General features: G+C 36.1%; 1 long non-coding RNA gene across 1 annotated transcript in view; it reads right to left on the reverse strand.

The window, feature by feature from the left end:
* Positions 1-15,663, reverse strand: part of LOC143434074 (uncharacterized) — a 52,918-nt gene extending 37,255 nt beyond the window's left edge. The window contains exon 1 of the long non-coding RNA XR_013103266.1: positions 15,527-15,663. This is a non-coding gene — a long non-coding RNA (uncharacterized LOC143434074). The remainder of the gene's footprint in view (positions 1-15,526) is intronic.
* Between the last annotated feature and the right edge of the window lie 2,136 nt (positions 15,664-17,799).

Genomic DNA, 17,799 nt, shown 5'->3' on the forward strand with positions numbered 1-17,799 from the left:
ATAAAATGTCCAATAAAAAAAAGACAATTCTCAGCTTTCTATGGAAAGCAACAAGCCCAGGATATCTAAAACAATCCTGATCAATACAAGAACTGCTGGAAGTCTCGCCATTCCCAATCTCAAGTTGTAATACAGAGCTTTAGTAATACAAACTACATGGTATTGGTACAAAAACAGACATGTTCATCACTGGAACTTAACCAAAGTCTCACGCATAAATCTACACACCTACAGACACCTTATTTTTATTAAAGTAGCCAGAATGCACACTGGAAAACACATAGCATCTTCAACAAACAATGTTGGTCAAACTATACTGTTGCATGAAGAGAAAAACAAATAGATCCATACTCACACCCTGTACAAAATTCAACTTCAAATGTATTGAAGACCTCAACACAAAACCAGATACATTGAACTTATTAGACAAGAAAGTGGAACATAGTCTTGGACTCATTTGCACAGGACACAACTTTCTGAACTGAACACCAGTATAACAGACACTAAGATCAGCAATTAATAAAGGAGACCTCATGAAACTGAAACACTTCTGTAAGGCAAAGAACACCACTACTGTGTACTGTGGCAAAATGAAAAAAGGGTTTTTTTTCTCAATTACACGTGCCATCAAGAACTAATATTCAAAATATATAAGGAACCCAAAAACCTAAATATCAAAAAAGTAATAATCCAATTTAAATGTTGGGGTACAGATCTAAACATAAAATTCTGAAAAGAGGAAACTAAGTGCCTGAGAAACACTTAAAGTAATGTTCAACATCCTTAGACATCAGGGAAATGCAAATCAAAACTACTTTGAGATCCTATCTTGTATCTGTCAGAATGGCTACGATCAATAAAATGAGTGACAGACAGTTCATGCTGGTGATAATGTAGAATAGGGTAATACTTCTCCATTGATAGTGGGAGTGCAAACTTGTACAGCCACTATGGAAATTGATGTTAGTTCCTCAGAAAGGGGAAACAAATCTGTTTCAAGATCCAGCTCTTAGGAGAAGAGACAAAAGACATCCCATCCTATCACAAGGATACTTGCTCAAACGTGTTCAATGCTGCTCTATTTATAATAGCCAGAAACAACCTAAATATTCCTCAACATAAGGGATAAAGAAAATGTGATAAATTATACAATGGAGCATTACTCAGCTGGTTTTTTTAAAAATGACATCATAAAATTTTAAAGTAAATGGATAAAACTAGAAAAAACCCATTCTGAAGAAGGTAACTCAGACCCAGAAAGATAAATATACTATGTATTCACTTATATAGGATACTAGTGATTAAATAAACGATAGCCAACTTACAATTCATAGACCCAAAGAAATTAGGTATACAGAAAAGGACATATGGATTTCCTGGATGGGAGGGGGGAAGAATAGATTTTGTGGTTGGACTGGGGGCAGGGAGGCTAGAACAGGAGAATCAGATGGGGAGGAGGGGAGATAAAGTTGAGGGAAGAAATATGGGAAAGACAGTGCAAATGAGTGGCATTTGAGGGATGGTGTGAAAATCTAGTGCCATAGAAACTTCCTAAAATCTATGAACATGATCCTAATGAGTGCTCCTAATAATGGGAGAGATGGATTCCCAAGTGGCTATTTTTTTTTTATTTCATTTTTTATTACTTTTTTTTACACTCCAGATTTTATCCCCCTACCCCTGTCCACCCTCCAACTGTTCTACATCCCATACCTCCTCCCCACTCTCTAGAACCAATCACTCAGAAATTAGGAGGCAGACATCACCAGTCACAGGAGGGAAAGAGTTTGGCCGGGCGTGGTTCTACAGCACATAAGCTGCAGCATATTTCACCCATATGAGCTTTTCAAACCTCATGTTTTCTGTGTTGCACTGGGAGAAAAAAGTAACTCATCAAAGAAAATACAGAAAGTTACACTAATTTATACAAAGATTTTGGGTACGGTGAAGACTTTAGGGAAAGCGGGTTATAAATAAAAGGTCCCATCACAATAGAAGCTCACGGTATTGGCCCTGCCGATAGCCCTTTATAAAAACAAGCTGACTTTCTTTTACAGAAGATGAAGGTATAAAGTCAACTAATGTATAAGCTAGATAACTTTTTAAATCAGAAGAGCTGGCAGCTGGCAGGTTAGAGGATGGAGAGGCAAAAATACGGGGATGAACCAGAGGACCTGAGTGTTATTCCTTCAAAGAATAATGAAGGAAAACAACTGACTCCTAGAAGCTGGTCTCTAACTACCATGCACGCCATGGTATGTACAACCCAACAAACACACATAAAGTACTATCAATCAATAAACACAACAATAAAAGACAATAGCTTTGTAAGCCAACTTGAGGAAAGAGTAATATTTAACCATTATGCATAACACACAGGTAAGTATTTATGTCTGTATATTTGCTTATATATGTTTAATACACTTATATAAAATAATTCAATATAGCTAATGGAAGTCCTAAAACAAGTCAGACAACATTTTCTGAGTCATTCAAGTTCCCAAAGCACCCAGTATTCAGGGTTATGGCTTCCTCATTGCACACATGAGGAAATAGAAGCTAGTAACATGCCCAAGGTTACACATTATATGCAGAGTGTCATCTGACATGTGGTCTGACGAGTGCCCACAAAGTCTCATGGCTCTTTATCCTACTGAAAAGCTAACTTGCACTTGATAAAGTACCTTTGGCAGTGGTCCCAAATGCAAACACAGTGAAGGTCAAGATGAGAGCAGAGAAGCAAGGCGGGCTACGGACTACAGGTTATAAGCAAGTATGAGAAGCTCTTTCTGGTCACAGCTTTACAGGTGACTGCAACCTGGCACAGGTTGGGTAAAGGTTACAGTAGTAAAGGGAAAAACAAGGGGAATTGTTAGTACCATGGCTTGAAAGATAAGCAAGCAGAAATTAGAGGACAGTCCTCATTAATTATTTCTAGTACAAGAATGTTGAGTTTGAGGTACCTGTCACTCAAATGAATATACCCAAAAGAGAGAAGACACAGAAGTGAAACTCAGAGTGGAAGACACTGAAAGTTGAATCTTGGGATGCGGGAAGAAACAGATCCAAGGGTGAGCAAGCATACAAAGAGTGGGAGAGATTCAGAATGTTGAAAAAAACAGAAGAGGAAATCGACCTTGGAAATCACCGATACTTTTGGTGTTGCCCTGCTTCCCAAGACCAATGCTTGATTTACCTAAGTCATTCTTTACTTTTCTGGCTTATTGCATAATTTTTATTTTCATGAATTTCTGTATCACTTGTTTTTTATACATTTTGTTTGCCTACATGTATGTTTTGCACCACATGTATTCTTGATGACCACAACGGCCAGAAAAGATCACTGGGTCCTCAGAAACCAGAGTTGCAAATGAATGTGGGACACTGTAGATGCTAAGAACTACCAGTCCTTTGCAAGAGCAATAAGTATTCATAACAACTGAAGCATCTCTCCAGCCCAATAAAATTTTTTTCTTCAATAAAATGTTATTTGAATACTTGCATGAATTATATATGTGTAAACAAATAAAATGGACATTTGCTGATCCTTTTCAAGATAGTTGATTTTGAATTTATTTTAAATCATATTATTTTATAAATTATATTTTGTAGTTGTCTGTTGCTCATTAATTGTATCTTCTTTGTTTCTTGTATTTCCCGTGTTCCTGTTGAATGTATTTGTTAGTATTCTTAAGGTTTCACATCCCTTCTACATTCCATATACTCTAAAATTTGTAAATAAAATTCTGCACCTTCTTTCCTAATCTCTATGGCCTGGTTTCTATCCTCAGTGCTTTGGCTATGGTTTTTATGGGGGTGGAAGTATTGAAAACAGACATCTTTTCCTGGTCCCTGTGTTAAGAGAAAGCAATACATTACATGACCAAGTATATTAATTAGAATCAAGCATTCTCGTCTTTAAATAATAAGTAATAATTTTATGAGTCAGTGTGTGTGTGTGTGTGTGTGTGTGTGTGTGTGTGTGGGTTATACTTGTGTTAGCTTCATAAAACAAGGTACAAACTATCCCTCCACTTCTTTAGAAAAAAATCTATGTTGTTATTTTATGTGTATGAGTATTTTTGCTGCATGTATGCATGTGCACTGCCATGTGCATGTCTTCTGCCTTCCAAGGTCAGAAGGTGAAAAGAGTGACAGATGTCCTGAAACTGAGGTTACCGACAGTTGTTAACTGTTGTGTGGATGCTGGGAATCGAGGCCAGATCATCTGCAAGAGCAGTGCGTGCTCTTAACTCCTGGCTCAACTCTCCAGGCCTGTCTACTTCTGCAGAGGAATTTTTGTAGCATGGTGGTACTTACTCCCTGAATGTCGACTAGAATTCACATATTCTGTCACCAAATGGGCCTAGACGTTATTTATTTTTAAAAGTTTATTTTTCTTGCATATGAATGCATTGATGAGTAAGAGCTATGTGATATGTTGTGCTATTAATTTTAATATGTTTCTTTTTAGAAATCTGTCTAGTGAAAATATTCAAATGGGCTAGAAAAGTGTCCTTCAATATATTTGCTTATCCTTCCTTATCTGGAAGAAATACAATAAGAGCCCTGCATTCTTACTGAATATCACTATTTGTGTTTCTGTGTGTATGTGTCTGTATGTTGCTCTACTTTCATTCTTTCCTTTCTTTTCAACAGTCTTGTTACTGTTTTATCTGGTCTTTTTTGTTTGTGTACTTTTCCTCCATACTATAAGGCCTCCTATACAGCAAGTAGCTATTCACTCTCTAACCTGAATACCAAAATCTTGAAGATCCTTGACTATTGACTTTGTTGATTTTTTTTCTGTTGCTCTTATCTTTTATATATTCTTTTCCCCTTTTCCTTTCTTTGGTTTCATTTTATCTAGATGCAAGCGATTGAAACAGTTCTTTTGGTCATTTCTCTTGTAATATTAAGCATTTGACATGACACATTTCACAGTGAATCCTGCTTTAACCACAAGACATTATTTTTATGTCATGAATTTATCATTCCATTCAAAATTAATCTCTCACTCCTTTTATTTTCTTTCTTTTATTTACATGTTATTTGAAATGTTGGTTTTCCAATTTCTAAAATGTGGAACTTTTATAAATGTCTTATTTTCACTGAATTATAATCTAATTTTGTTGAGCATCTGAATCACATTCAATGGCTCTGCTCACACACACACTCTGTAAGTTTTCATCTCTTTGAACCCATTGAGACTTGTTGCATGGCCTGGAATATAATCTACCTTGACAACTTCACCTGGGCTTTGTTGGGTGTGGTGCTCACACATGTCAATTACTTCAGCAGCTTGAGAATGCTTTTGGAGTCATCCATATCTTCAGGACTTTTGTAGTGGTTAATCATGATTGTCACTTTGATGAGATTTATAATCACCATTGGAAATAAATCTCTTTGTGTGTATGTGGGATTTTCTAGATTGTGCTAATTGAGGTGGAAAGGCCCAACCTAAACTATTTAATGGGTTAGGTCTTGATGTAAATGTAAAAGAGGAAGCCAGATCAGCATAAGCATTCCTCAGTCTGCTTCCTGAGAGTGTATGGATCTTAACCAGACATCTGCTCCCACCATCACACTCTTTCTGCCATGATGGGTCGTTTCTCCTGGAACCGTAGCTATAATAAACCCTTCCTTCTCTCTCCACAAACAAATGACTACTACAACTCTCATCAACTCTCATCATATGAGATTGTTATATCTCATACAACAGCCATGAATGAAGAGTGTTCTAGACTCTTCAAATCTTCATATATCCATTGACTTCTGTCTGCTGCAAGAGTTATGAGGAGGAAATTTTTCAAATACTTATTCAATCTTCCATCCTTTTACTGACTGTTATCTCTTTGTTTCATCAGTCACCAGAGAAGAACAATTCCTTAGATATGGATTTGTGTCTTTCTCCTTTTATTTTTGTCCATTTGTGCTTTCTGTACTTTGGAATTCTGTTATTATGTATGAGTATAACTGAAGTTCTTTTATCTTCTTCGTGAGTTAATCTTTAACCCTTTATAATGAACTGATAAACCATTGTTTTACTCTAGACTCAGGTTATTATAGATATATTTGCTTTCTAAATCTAATGTTTACATTGTGTAGTTTTTCCATAATTTTTAACAGTTTGTCTTATTTTACAAAAATCGACTTTCATTTTTATCCACTGTGACAGACTCTGTTTTTGATTCAGCCATCATTATTGGAAGGCCTGGATGGAAGCTGAAATATGCCTGTTGTTAATACATTTTCTCCTCCTTTGCTCATTTCCTTTTTAATCAGGAGTATTTCATCAGCTGTGGTAGTGTGAATGAGAATGGGTACCATTGGCTCATACATTTAAATACTTGGTCTCCATTTAGTAGAACTGTCTAGAAAGAAGTAGGAGGGCTGGTTTTGTTGAAGAAAGTGTGTCATTTGGGGGTAGCTTTGAAATTTCAAGAAACCACACTATTCTTCCTTACAGTGCCCTCTCTCCCTCCCTCCCTTCCTCCCCCACCTCTCTCTCTCCCTGCTGTTTGTGAATGGAGACATTAACTCTCAGCTACTAATCCAGTGCCATGACTGTCTGCCTGGTGCCGTGCTTCCTGCCACAATGGCCATGCACTCTAACCCTCTGGAACCATGAGCCCAGGATTAAGTGCTCTCTTTTACAATTAGTCTTGGTCATGATATTTGGTCATTGAAAAGTTCTAAGGCTTGTGCCATCCCCTCTTTACCATTAGCCTCTTAGCTCTACATTTTCATAATCTTCTTCAGTGGTTGCTGAAGGCAATACAGTACATTTCCTTAACAGTTTCTCCTTTTGTAATTTTTAATTACATACATGTATGCACATGAGTATCTTCTCTGTCATTCTACCTGATTGCTTAAGACAGAATCTCTCACTGAACATAAGGCTCACTGTTTCAACCAGAAAGGCTGACCAGAAAGGGGAATCGGCCTACTATTTCTGCCCTAGCATTAGGTTTACAGGCGCCCAATGCCAAAACCAACTCGTGTGTGTATATTTTGGTTATTATGGTTCCAAACTCTTTAATCCTCATGCTGGCATACCAAACACTTTATCCATTGATCTCCTCAGTTCTCTGTTTCCCTTTTCATTAATAGTTCAGCTTTTTACATTAATTGTAAAGACTATGAAATATGATGTTATTTATTATTCTCATAATATTTTGACATATTTCATTCCTGTGTATTCCATAAATGTAACATCTATGCTTTATTATTTTAAACAGTTTATTGTTCTTACAGACTTGGGGAGAAAGCATGTTTTCTTTCTCAAAATGATTGCATATAAGCTATTACTCAGAAAATAGTAATCATTTAGGAGAAGGCAAATCTCTTTAAATCAAGTGATCTCCGAAGCATGTTGGCAGCCAAGAATTCTCTACCAGTGACTCATCCAGCAGAGAGGTATTGAACTTTTTATTCTTCAAAGGTCTATATCATAATGTCTTTCACAAGTATCCAATAATAGCAGAGAAAATTGGAAGACTTTATTATCAATTTCAGTGAGATTACCTTTAGAATCTCAGCAAAACGTTTTTGGCTGCTGACCAGAAACATAATTATATATACAAATGCACATATTCTATACAATTTTATACTTTACTTTATATGTTGTTAAAATTAAAGTTCATTTATAAATATTGACAGACACTTTTATGTGAGGTTTAAGTATCTATGAGGACACAATACACATTTTGTCCCTACTTTATTAATAATAATGATTATTTATGGTAATTTTCATAATTTGAAATTGCTTTTTAATATACATGTATTTAAATTGCCATATTACTGGGGATAGTTTTCTGTCTTAAGAAGTGAAATGATCTACTCTTTTCTATTTGTTGATCTTTTATATTCGCCACATTAATTTAGATGACTATAGTGGTTTTTACTGGTAGACAAAAAATTATTTGACCAAATACACCCATGCCTTATTTCCCATGGTCTATGGATGTGAATTTATTTAGCTTATGGCACAATGGAGTTTGTGGATGTGACTTTGTTCAGAATCTTAAGATGGAGAGATCATCTTGGTGAGTCTAATGGACGTGGAAGAATGAGGGAGGTAAGAATGATAGCGTCTGAGAAGGTTCTACACAGCTGACTTCAAACACAGAGAATGTAGCTCTGAGGCCAGGAATGCACAAGCTTCATAATACTAAAATAAGACAAAACCAAGGATTTTCATCTAGAACCTTCAGAAAGGACACAGCCACCACCTGAGACATAATCCAGGGAAGCCCTAATTCGGAGCTTTAGATTTTAAACTGGAAACTAGTAAGTTCCTGTTGAGTTAGTTGGATTTGTTGTGATGTGTTACAGGAGCAGCTGCACACTGATATGTTTTCCCTACCATCTTCAGCATTCACTCATTCTCATAATACCTGACAACACATAACCTAATGCAATCTGCTCAAACTCAGTCCAATTGGGCAAGGTAATTTTTATTGAGCCAATTAATCATAACTACCAATTACAAGATACAAGGTTTCTTTTAAATAGATTGTTCTTCAAAAGCGGGATACAAGGCAAGGAAAAAACATGTGTTTGTATATTGGAAGGTACCAAGATCAATTAATAGCAAGTGTAATTTTGCTTCTTAAAGAGCATTCATAATGAATATAATTTCAAATAATCAGAAGATACCTATCGTTATGAAGCTTGCGCATCTTTAAAACTTAAAATCGAATTAACATGATGAGACATTTGATGATCCCAACCATTCTTCAAACAAGTCTAAGCCATAACAGCAGCCTTCTTCCCACTTATACAAAACACCCATCCCAATCCCTCCATATCAGACACCCAATTTTCTTGTGTATCACCTTGATGCTCTCCCTGCTCTGAAAAGATGTGAAAGGCAGCCCAGTGACATTTGTGTATTGCTCCTTTTCAAGCATACACTAAACCTTTCCTTGTGTTTGCAAGTGTTAATAACATCTTCACTCTCTCAGCCTTATGGATAAAAAAAAATTTGTAGAAAGGGGTTTTCTGGTCTTAGGTTTTAAAAGACAGTAAGGGTGGTAAAGAACATGCACTGGCTCCAATACAGCTTTATATATGTTAGGTATTTTTACTTCCTTGTATCAAGAAGCAGGCAATGCTTTACCAAGAATGCAGACTAACTGGCTCAATCAGTTTTATGTCCTCCATAAAATTTAATGAAAAGGAACTGAAAGCAAATGTTTTCTTTAATTTTGGTTATGTAAAGTCCACATGTCAGATACTTCAGTTAAAAAAAATTAAAAACACGATTTTAAGTAACGATTCTTTTATTTAGAAAAATAAAAAGGGAAATGATGGCATTAAAATGGGGCTGCGTTGTGATAACACAAACCCTACTCTAACGGAGCAAATATTTTTATTACTCAGCTGCTTCACTTGGCTCAAATAGCTTTTTGTATTAGCTTAGTCTTGGAACTTAAAATTTCTCACACATTTTATTCCAAGACTATTCTATAAGGTGGTATGACAGTGATTTTCCAATTTTCATGTAAATTTGAGAATCTGGTATACAAAGAAAGAAAATACCTTTTACCCTGATTTTTGCTGCCTCTATTTTCTTAACAAATCCCCCACCCTGAGACATCTCTATGTATAGAGGGTCTCTTATGGCCATTTTCCTGAGATACCAATCATATAAAAAGCATAAGTCACCATCACTATCCAGCTTGGAACATAGAAGAAAAAATAGTTAAAGATCACTGAATTTTTTAAAGTTCTCCATTTATTTTGCTTCCTGTCATTATTAAAACATAATGATACTCTGTAACTAAGGCTGTCTGCCCTCCAATGTGCAAGCCTCCTGCCTTCGCCTTCTGTGTGGACATAATCAATTATTCATGTTTTAATTTATTTATGTATTCATTTATTTTTAATTTTGAGTGGTAGTGATGGGAATATGTGCACGTGAGTGTAATGACTATAGAGGCCAGAAGAGGGCACTAGATCTCCCGGATGTAGAAATAAAGGCTCTGTGAGCCACACAATTTAATTTTGGGAACCTGAAAAAGCAGTATAGGCTCTGTGATGGTTATTCTTGGTTGTCAACCTGACCTTATCTGTAGTTAACTAAAATCCAAATGGCTGGGCACATTTATGTAGAATGTTCTTAGTTAAATTATATAAAGTAAGAAGACCCACTTCTAATCTAGATCTTTGAGGTGGGAAAATAAATCTTTAACACGGATATTCTGAGATAAAAAGATGTACTTTTCATCTAACCCTTTGCTGGCAGCATATATTAAAGGACGTGGAAGAAAGAGGCTTGTTCCTTTTTTTCCTGCTTACTCTTGCTCCTGCTAGCAAATCTTTCAGGGGCATTAGCGCCTATGTCTTAGAAATTTCAATGAATACTGAAGATCTGCTGAAACATCCAGCCAGGAGAACTGAAGAATTACTGGATTCTTGGAACTTCTGCTGATAAATGTCTATTGTTGGATTAGCCAGACTGTTGTGAACTAGTACGGCCTGGAAGTGATTCTAATAAATCATGTGCACACGCATATGTGTGCATGTGCATGTATGTGTGCACGCACATGCATTTGTGCATGTATGTGCGCTCATTCTATAAGTACTTCACCCCTAGAGAATCCTAATAGAAGTTCTTAGCTGATTAATAGTCTCTGCAGCTGCATTTTTAATGATGTTTTCAGAGACTTACTATGTATCATAGACTGTCTTTGAACTCATAATCCTCCTGTCATGGCCTCACTAGTCTTGGGATTACAGGCATATGGTACCTGGTTAATTCTTAAGTGACTTTTAGGGAGACTTACAAATTTTAACACATTCAAAACAATGATTTTCTCCACTTAAAAAACCATAGTTAAATCAGACTCATTTTAGTGAAGAAAAAAAGTCCTATCCACTTTTGGCCAAAGCTGTGCTAGTTTTAATTCCAAATCCTTTATCCCCAAATCACCCTCAATCCTACACAATCTGGAGCAGATGTTCACCCTCCTTTCACATGGCCAGAATTCAGGAAGGTTGAGTTTTAAACATACTTAGTGAGTTTCTCATGTAGTTGACACCCGGCTAGGAATCATCGGCATTATCTGGAAGTATTCATTTCTCAAACCAAGAGCTCAGTCTTTTTACAGTACACAGAGTTACCAATTATTTGATGATGCCTTTGGGTAAACCACATAGCTAAATAGTATGTTTTCCTCTTATTCATCACTTCATTTTGAAACAGAATAAAAAATCAGTGCCTTATAAAATTCAAACGACAATCTTCAAATCTTTTGGTTCTCAGAAATAATACCTGAGCAGTCACCTTGGCCTTTTATCCATAGTTTATTCTAATCATACTAGAAGTATCAGCTGGTGCACATGACTTATACTCACTGAGGAAATTATAATTTAGAATTATTTCATATTAGGTTTTGCATCTGCATTTTAAGCTATACTGTGAGTTTATAATCTTTTTTATAAATATTTACATTAGATGTTTAATATGGAAAATAGAAAAGAAAAAAGGAAAGGAAAGAAAAGGAAAAAAAAGAAAAGAAGCATTGAATACTATTTGCTTTACCAATTTGGCTGCTGTTAATGTAATTTGCTTGATCCAAGTCCATAGCTAAAACAGACTCTTCAAGTATTTGAATAGTTACTGGTGATAACCAATGAAGAATTATCAGAGATAGTTCAACCAAAATAATTCCATTTGCTTATTTTATAAAGATGATTACTAGTAAAAACATCATCACAACTTCTTTTTAGGATACAGTATCCTTGATTTTTCTCAGAGACATCTCAAATTTCACCTGTTGCAAGAAAATCTGCTGTCTCAATTTTTTTTTCACACATCTGCCCTTTGCCTAATTTACCTTACTAGCAATTCAGATGTCTGGCACAGTCATATTCCTATACTCTCTTTCTGTTCCTTCACACAATAACATCAACTCTTCTTCATTTATCATGATTATACTTTACCTCTGTGTCCTCATTATGATCTTTTTTCCTCTTTTTCTCCTTCCCTACCTTCTTCCCTCCCTCTTTTCTCTCTCTCTCTCTCTCTCTCTCTCTCTCTCTCTCTCTCTCTCTCTCTCTCTCTCTCTCTCTGTGTCTATCTGTCTGTCTGCCTCTCTGTCTCCATCTCTTACTCCTGTTCCCTTACTGAACAAACAGCCTGCTGACCTGGTACACTCAGCTCTTGTTCAATCCAAATTCACACATTCTATTAAATGTATCTAAAAGACACGTTGGGATTGGTTATCTGTTTTGCTTTGTTTCGGTTTGTTTCAATAATTTATTTAATTTTTTATTCTCTTTACATCCCAATCACAACCTCCCTCTTTCCTCAAGGTCCTTCCCTTACAAATCCCTCCCCTAACTGCCTCTCCCCTTCTCCACAGGAGAGAAGAAACCCCCCCCCTTGGGTACCTGTTACCTGTTTTTATCTGTTTCAAAGCCCTATGTTGATTTCTCATTATACTTGAAACAGAACCCAAACTTCTCTAAGACTGGCCTGTAATGCCTGCTTTGACCTGATCAACTACTTCCTCCTGCTTTCACACTGCTGCTGCATTAATTTCACAAAAGGCAGGGACAAGACAATCCTCCTCCCAGGGCTTTAACAAATATTCCTCCCCCATGAAAGTTTCTCCCATGTGAAGAAGGAAAGGAAAGGGGAGATGTTGTAATTATATCATCAACTCAAAAGACAAAAAAAAAATTTTAAATACGCAACTAATGAACTATCACTTCTTAGTTTTCGCTTGAAAACTTTACGTTAGAAAGTTAGAAAAGTTTACGTTAGAAAGATTTATGTGACCCCAAGTATATAAGAATATAACATAGGCTTATATATCAAACATTTACTGATAACAAGGCCTAAAGAAAATTTAAAAATAATTCTTTGCTATATGCATAGTTTTGCCATTTATTAATGATTAAACTGAATTTACATATTTTTTAAAAGTTTCAGCTTTTTCATTTATTTTTGATGTAGAGTGTCAAATTCACAACACAGCTGAGGATGACCTTGAACTTCTGACCCTTCTGTTTCTACTTCTTGAGTGCTGGAATCATGAACATGCACCACCATTTATTACACATACGGTTCTGGGTTTCAAACACCAGGAACTTTTACATATTTTTTTTAAAAGTTTCAGCTTTTTCATTTATTTTTGATGTAGAGTGTCAAATTCACAACACAGCTGAGGATGACCTTGAACTTCTGACCCTTCTGTTTCTACTTCTTGAGTGCTGGAATCATGAACATGCACCACCATTTATTACATATACGGTTCTGGGTTTCAAACACCAGGAACTGTACTCCAAGCCCCTTTTATGTTTTTTGTACCACATGTATACTATCTTTTCATGGACTTCTGTCTGACATGATTACTGTACCCAAATAGTACAGGTTCGTTCTGGCCTTTATTACCACTTAGAATAATCTGTTAGTACTGTTTTGGTTTGTTCTACCCTAGGAGCATAAGCTCCACAAAACCAGAGGATATTATGTGTGCCACGTCTACAACAGAGAGGGTGTTAAATGAGTACATGTTGCAGAAGAAGCACCTACAAATTTGAATGAAAATGAAACAGGCTATGCCTTACACCATTTCGCCCCTCGTTAGAGATGGAAACTCTTAACAGCACCATTTAACAGAGGGAAAAACTGGTGGAGTACTGCCTGTGATCACATCACTAAAAGATGTTGGTTTCAGAGTTGAACCATCTTTCTTCTCCAGAATGCAGCTTCCTGGAAGCCCTGAGCGTACAGGGGTACTAACTTTGAGGAGCAGGGACAAAAAAAAAATGTGGCCCTCAAGGAGCTTTTTTGCCTGACTAGAAATTGTACGATTGTGATTTTTCTAATTTTATCATTTCTTCAATACCACCTAACTAGGCTTCTCCTACTGTAGTTTTGTATATATACATCCTATGCTTGTTATTGAGGGAAATTGGAATTAATCAATAATGTGGAATATATAACAGGGATTTTTGAAGATGTAATGAAATATTTTGAGAGTAACAGAAAGGGAAAAAATAAATACTTCTTAGTTCTGTCTCTTTCCTCTTGTATATCAAGATACTTCTTCCCTACGTAATATATTGTATTTATATTAGAAATATAAGTAAATATTCTGACACAGATATTGCATTGAAATGTAACACATTTTCATGGCTGGGGTACAGCTCAAATGGTAGAACACTTGCCTAGCATACACAAGGGTCTGGGTTTATCCTCAACAATGCATAAACTGGTTGTGGTCAAGCAGGTCTGAGCAGTAGAGTCAAGAGAATCAACAGTTCAAGGTCACCCTTGACTACAGGTCAAGTTTAAGGCTAGCCTGGGTTTCATGAGACCTTATCTCAGATAGATAGATAGATAGATAGATAGATAGATAGATAGATAGATGATAGATAGATAGATAGATAGATAGATAGATAGATAGATAGATAGAAGATAGATGGATATATAAAGGTACATTATATTAATATTTAAGTAATAAGATTGTGAGAATTAAAATACTTTTACAAATTACCAGTAGGATTACCAGAAGCAAAACTTTCCTAAAATACAGAAGATGATATATTTGATCACAAACTCACCTATAAAACCTACCTTCTTCTTTCTTATGCTCTTGGATATAGATGATCTAAAACAGGAAAATTAATGACTGATAATGTTATCATCAGAGAGGAGAAGAGGAATCTGTTATATCCTAATCACGTTTTTATTCCCAGAAAACTAAGTTAAATAACAGCGGTGAACAGACATTGGAGCATGACAGAATGACAGACATGGATAAGCGATTGGGTCTTGAACCATGTGGACCAGAAAGAGCCAGTATAAATTATATTGTCCATGACAGAGAATGTGGACATAAAGATAGGAAAAAACCTCAAGCTTTAGAGAGTATATAACAACTGCTTCTACCTTCACAGTTGCTTAAAATTGGTGTCCTGAAAATACTGTGAGACTTTAGATTTGGTTTTTGAATACTTAAGCATCTGAATAAAGACACATGAATGGAATCATAGCTTTACAAAACCTTTTTCATGAGGACCTAGTGGTAGATATTCTCAACAGGAGTCTATGTATGGAACAATCTTGAACTTACCCTGAGAGAAAGGATAATCATGACACATAAAGGGTTGAAAGGTAGCAAAAAATGAAAAGAGAACACAGGGAAATTATATAAAGGTACGGTGCCTCTTTTTCCTCCAAAATCCACAACTGTGGCATATGTCAGTAGCTTATTAGAGAAAGCTATTGCAAAAAGAAACAAGAACCACATAAGATATTCAAAGCCAACCAGTAAGTAGCAGCTGATATTTTTCTAAATGAAATGTCTTATCATCATATCTAACTGAGTGGGTTTGATCCTTTAAGGCTACAGAAAACCTGAGAAGGTCTTGCCACAGTTAGGTTACAGCCCTTTAGTTCCACAAATAATTTTGGTTTACAGCCAAAATTTCTTTGCTCTTCTTTCTTCTCATATTACCTCTATGCCAATATAGTCAACCAACACCAAAAACTTTAGCAGCTTACCTTTGTGGTGGACTCATGTCAGCGAGTACTGCTGGTAAATTTCTATTAATCAGCAAATTAGTATCCAGTACTCACTAAGTATGGATTGGAAGGACAGCTCTATGTCCCTTATTGTCATACACATCACCTCTACTGTGGTCTGAACATGCTTCTCAGCATCACAGATTGAAACCTCATCTCTAGTGTGATAGTGTTGAGAGGTGGGGCCTTTGGAAGGTTACTGGCCCATGAAGACTGTGCCTTTGTGAAAGGGAAATGCCCTTAGAACAGAAGCTTCAAAGAGCTTGTTGGATGAGTCTTTGTGCCATCTACTAGGTGAAGACAAAGCAGAAAGACACTGGATGCTAGAGACTTGATCTTAAGTTTACAAAGTTTGAAAAAAAATAAATTGATATTCATTATAAATTACTCAGTCTTGGGTATTTTGTTTTAGCAGCATGAGTTCTAGCATCTATTCTTACAAAAATTCCTCGTCTTAAACCACTGATGTCTCAAATTTCATTCTCATTAGAAGATTTGAAGTGATCCGCCCCTCCCAAATTCAGGGGGAAAAAAACAAAAGTAGAAGCCATCACATGAATTATCCTCAATATTGAAAACTGCATAAAAACATGATTCAAATCAATATGTTGTACTTTTCATCATTTTGACAATATTTCTTACTTAGCTCCTCAGACACACATGCACACCTACATACAAATGCATGCAACAAATACGAAAACAGTCTTTCTCTTTCTCTCACCACAGCCAAATTTTATAGAGTTTATCTCATTTGCTCTTTCCCAATTTCTTACTTTTCACATCCGATTACCATCCTGCTCCAGCCATTCTACTAACACTGTGATTGCCAAGTCACTAAACTTTATCAATAAAAAGTGGAGTTTCTAAAGCAGGCCATACTAAAACATATTGTCAGCCCTCTCATTCTATCTCATATCCTCATCCAACTGGGGAATTCTTTTTCCTTGAAATACACACTTCTTTTGGAATTCTTGGCACTTCTGTTTTTGATTTTTCTCTTGGATCTATTTCCCTACCCAAACAAGTCTTCATTATGGAATCAGATCTCTCCAAATTGTAATTGATCAACAGAATTCCTTGGAGATCAGTCTAGTATTCACACCAACTCCCTTTCTAAGCAACCTCTTCTCTCACTGTCTCTATTATGTCTGTCTGTCTATCTATTTATCTATTATTTATTTATTTATTTGTGTGTACCATGGCATACTGTGAGACCTCCTCTCTCACTGTCTCTATTTTGTATACATCTGTATATGTCTATGTCTGAGACTATGTCTTATAAATCCAATGCCATGCCTGTTGGAACTTTTAAACAAAAGCTCATGAAAATCAACAGTATTTTCTTTGTAGAGATGGCTCAGCAGACATAGGCTGTTTCTGCTGTTGGATCCACATGATAAAAATGAAGAACTGAAATGCATAAGTTGTTCTCTGTCTCCAACATGTATGACATGCCACACACAAGTAAATGATAGATAGATAGATAGATAGATAGATAGATAGATAGATAGATAGATAGATAGACAGACAGATAGACAATAGATGATAGAAGGGTTGATAGGTAGATAGATAGACAGACAGACAGACAGACAGATAGATAGATAGATAGATAGATAGATAGATAGATAGACAGACAGACATATGCTTGCTGGTCTTGTTTTTTCCCATATGCCTCTATAAGAATGTTTATGCCCTCATTATTCATATCTACCTTTCATGACCTCACAGATAGAGGCATGAGAAAACAGGTACCCAGTTCATTTAGTTGTACCTCTGAAATGTCTCTTGATTCAGTCTTCCTTTCCATCCAATACCAGTGCCCTACTTTGTGTCTTGATCATCTTTTGGGGGTAACAATACTGTGAAGATACAAATTTCTCCTAAATACTCTATTGCATCCTAATGGTGTCTCTTTGAGTCGCCAATGATTTTTCTCTTCTTGGAGTCATGGCTTTTAATAGTTTCTGATCTCTTTTCTGTAGGACAGTAGTTATCACCTTTCCTAGTGCTGTGACCCTCTTACTTAATATAGATCCTCATGTTGGGGTGACCCCAAATATAAAATAATTTTCATTGCTACTTCATTAGTGTAACTTTAACTTTGCTACTGTTGTAAATCTTAATGCATATATCTGATATGAATGTGTTCTTAGGAGACCCCACTGAATGGGTAGTAAGACTCCCAAAGGGGTCATAACCCACAAACTGAGAACACTGCTTTGGGACAAAATCCAAACAATATTTACAATCTT

The sequence above is a fragment of the Arvicanthis niloticus genome, chromosome 13, assembly GCF_011762505.2.
Source record: "Arvicanthis niloticus isolate mArvNil1 chromosome 13, mArvNil1.pat.X, whole genome shotgun sequence".
NCBI lineage: Eukaryota > Metazoa > Chordata > Mammalia > Rodentia > Muridae > Arvicanthis > Arvicanthis niloticus.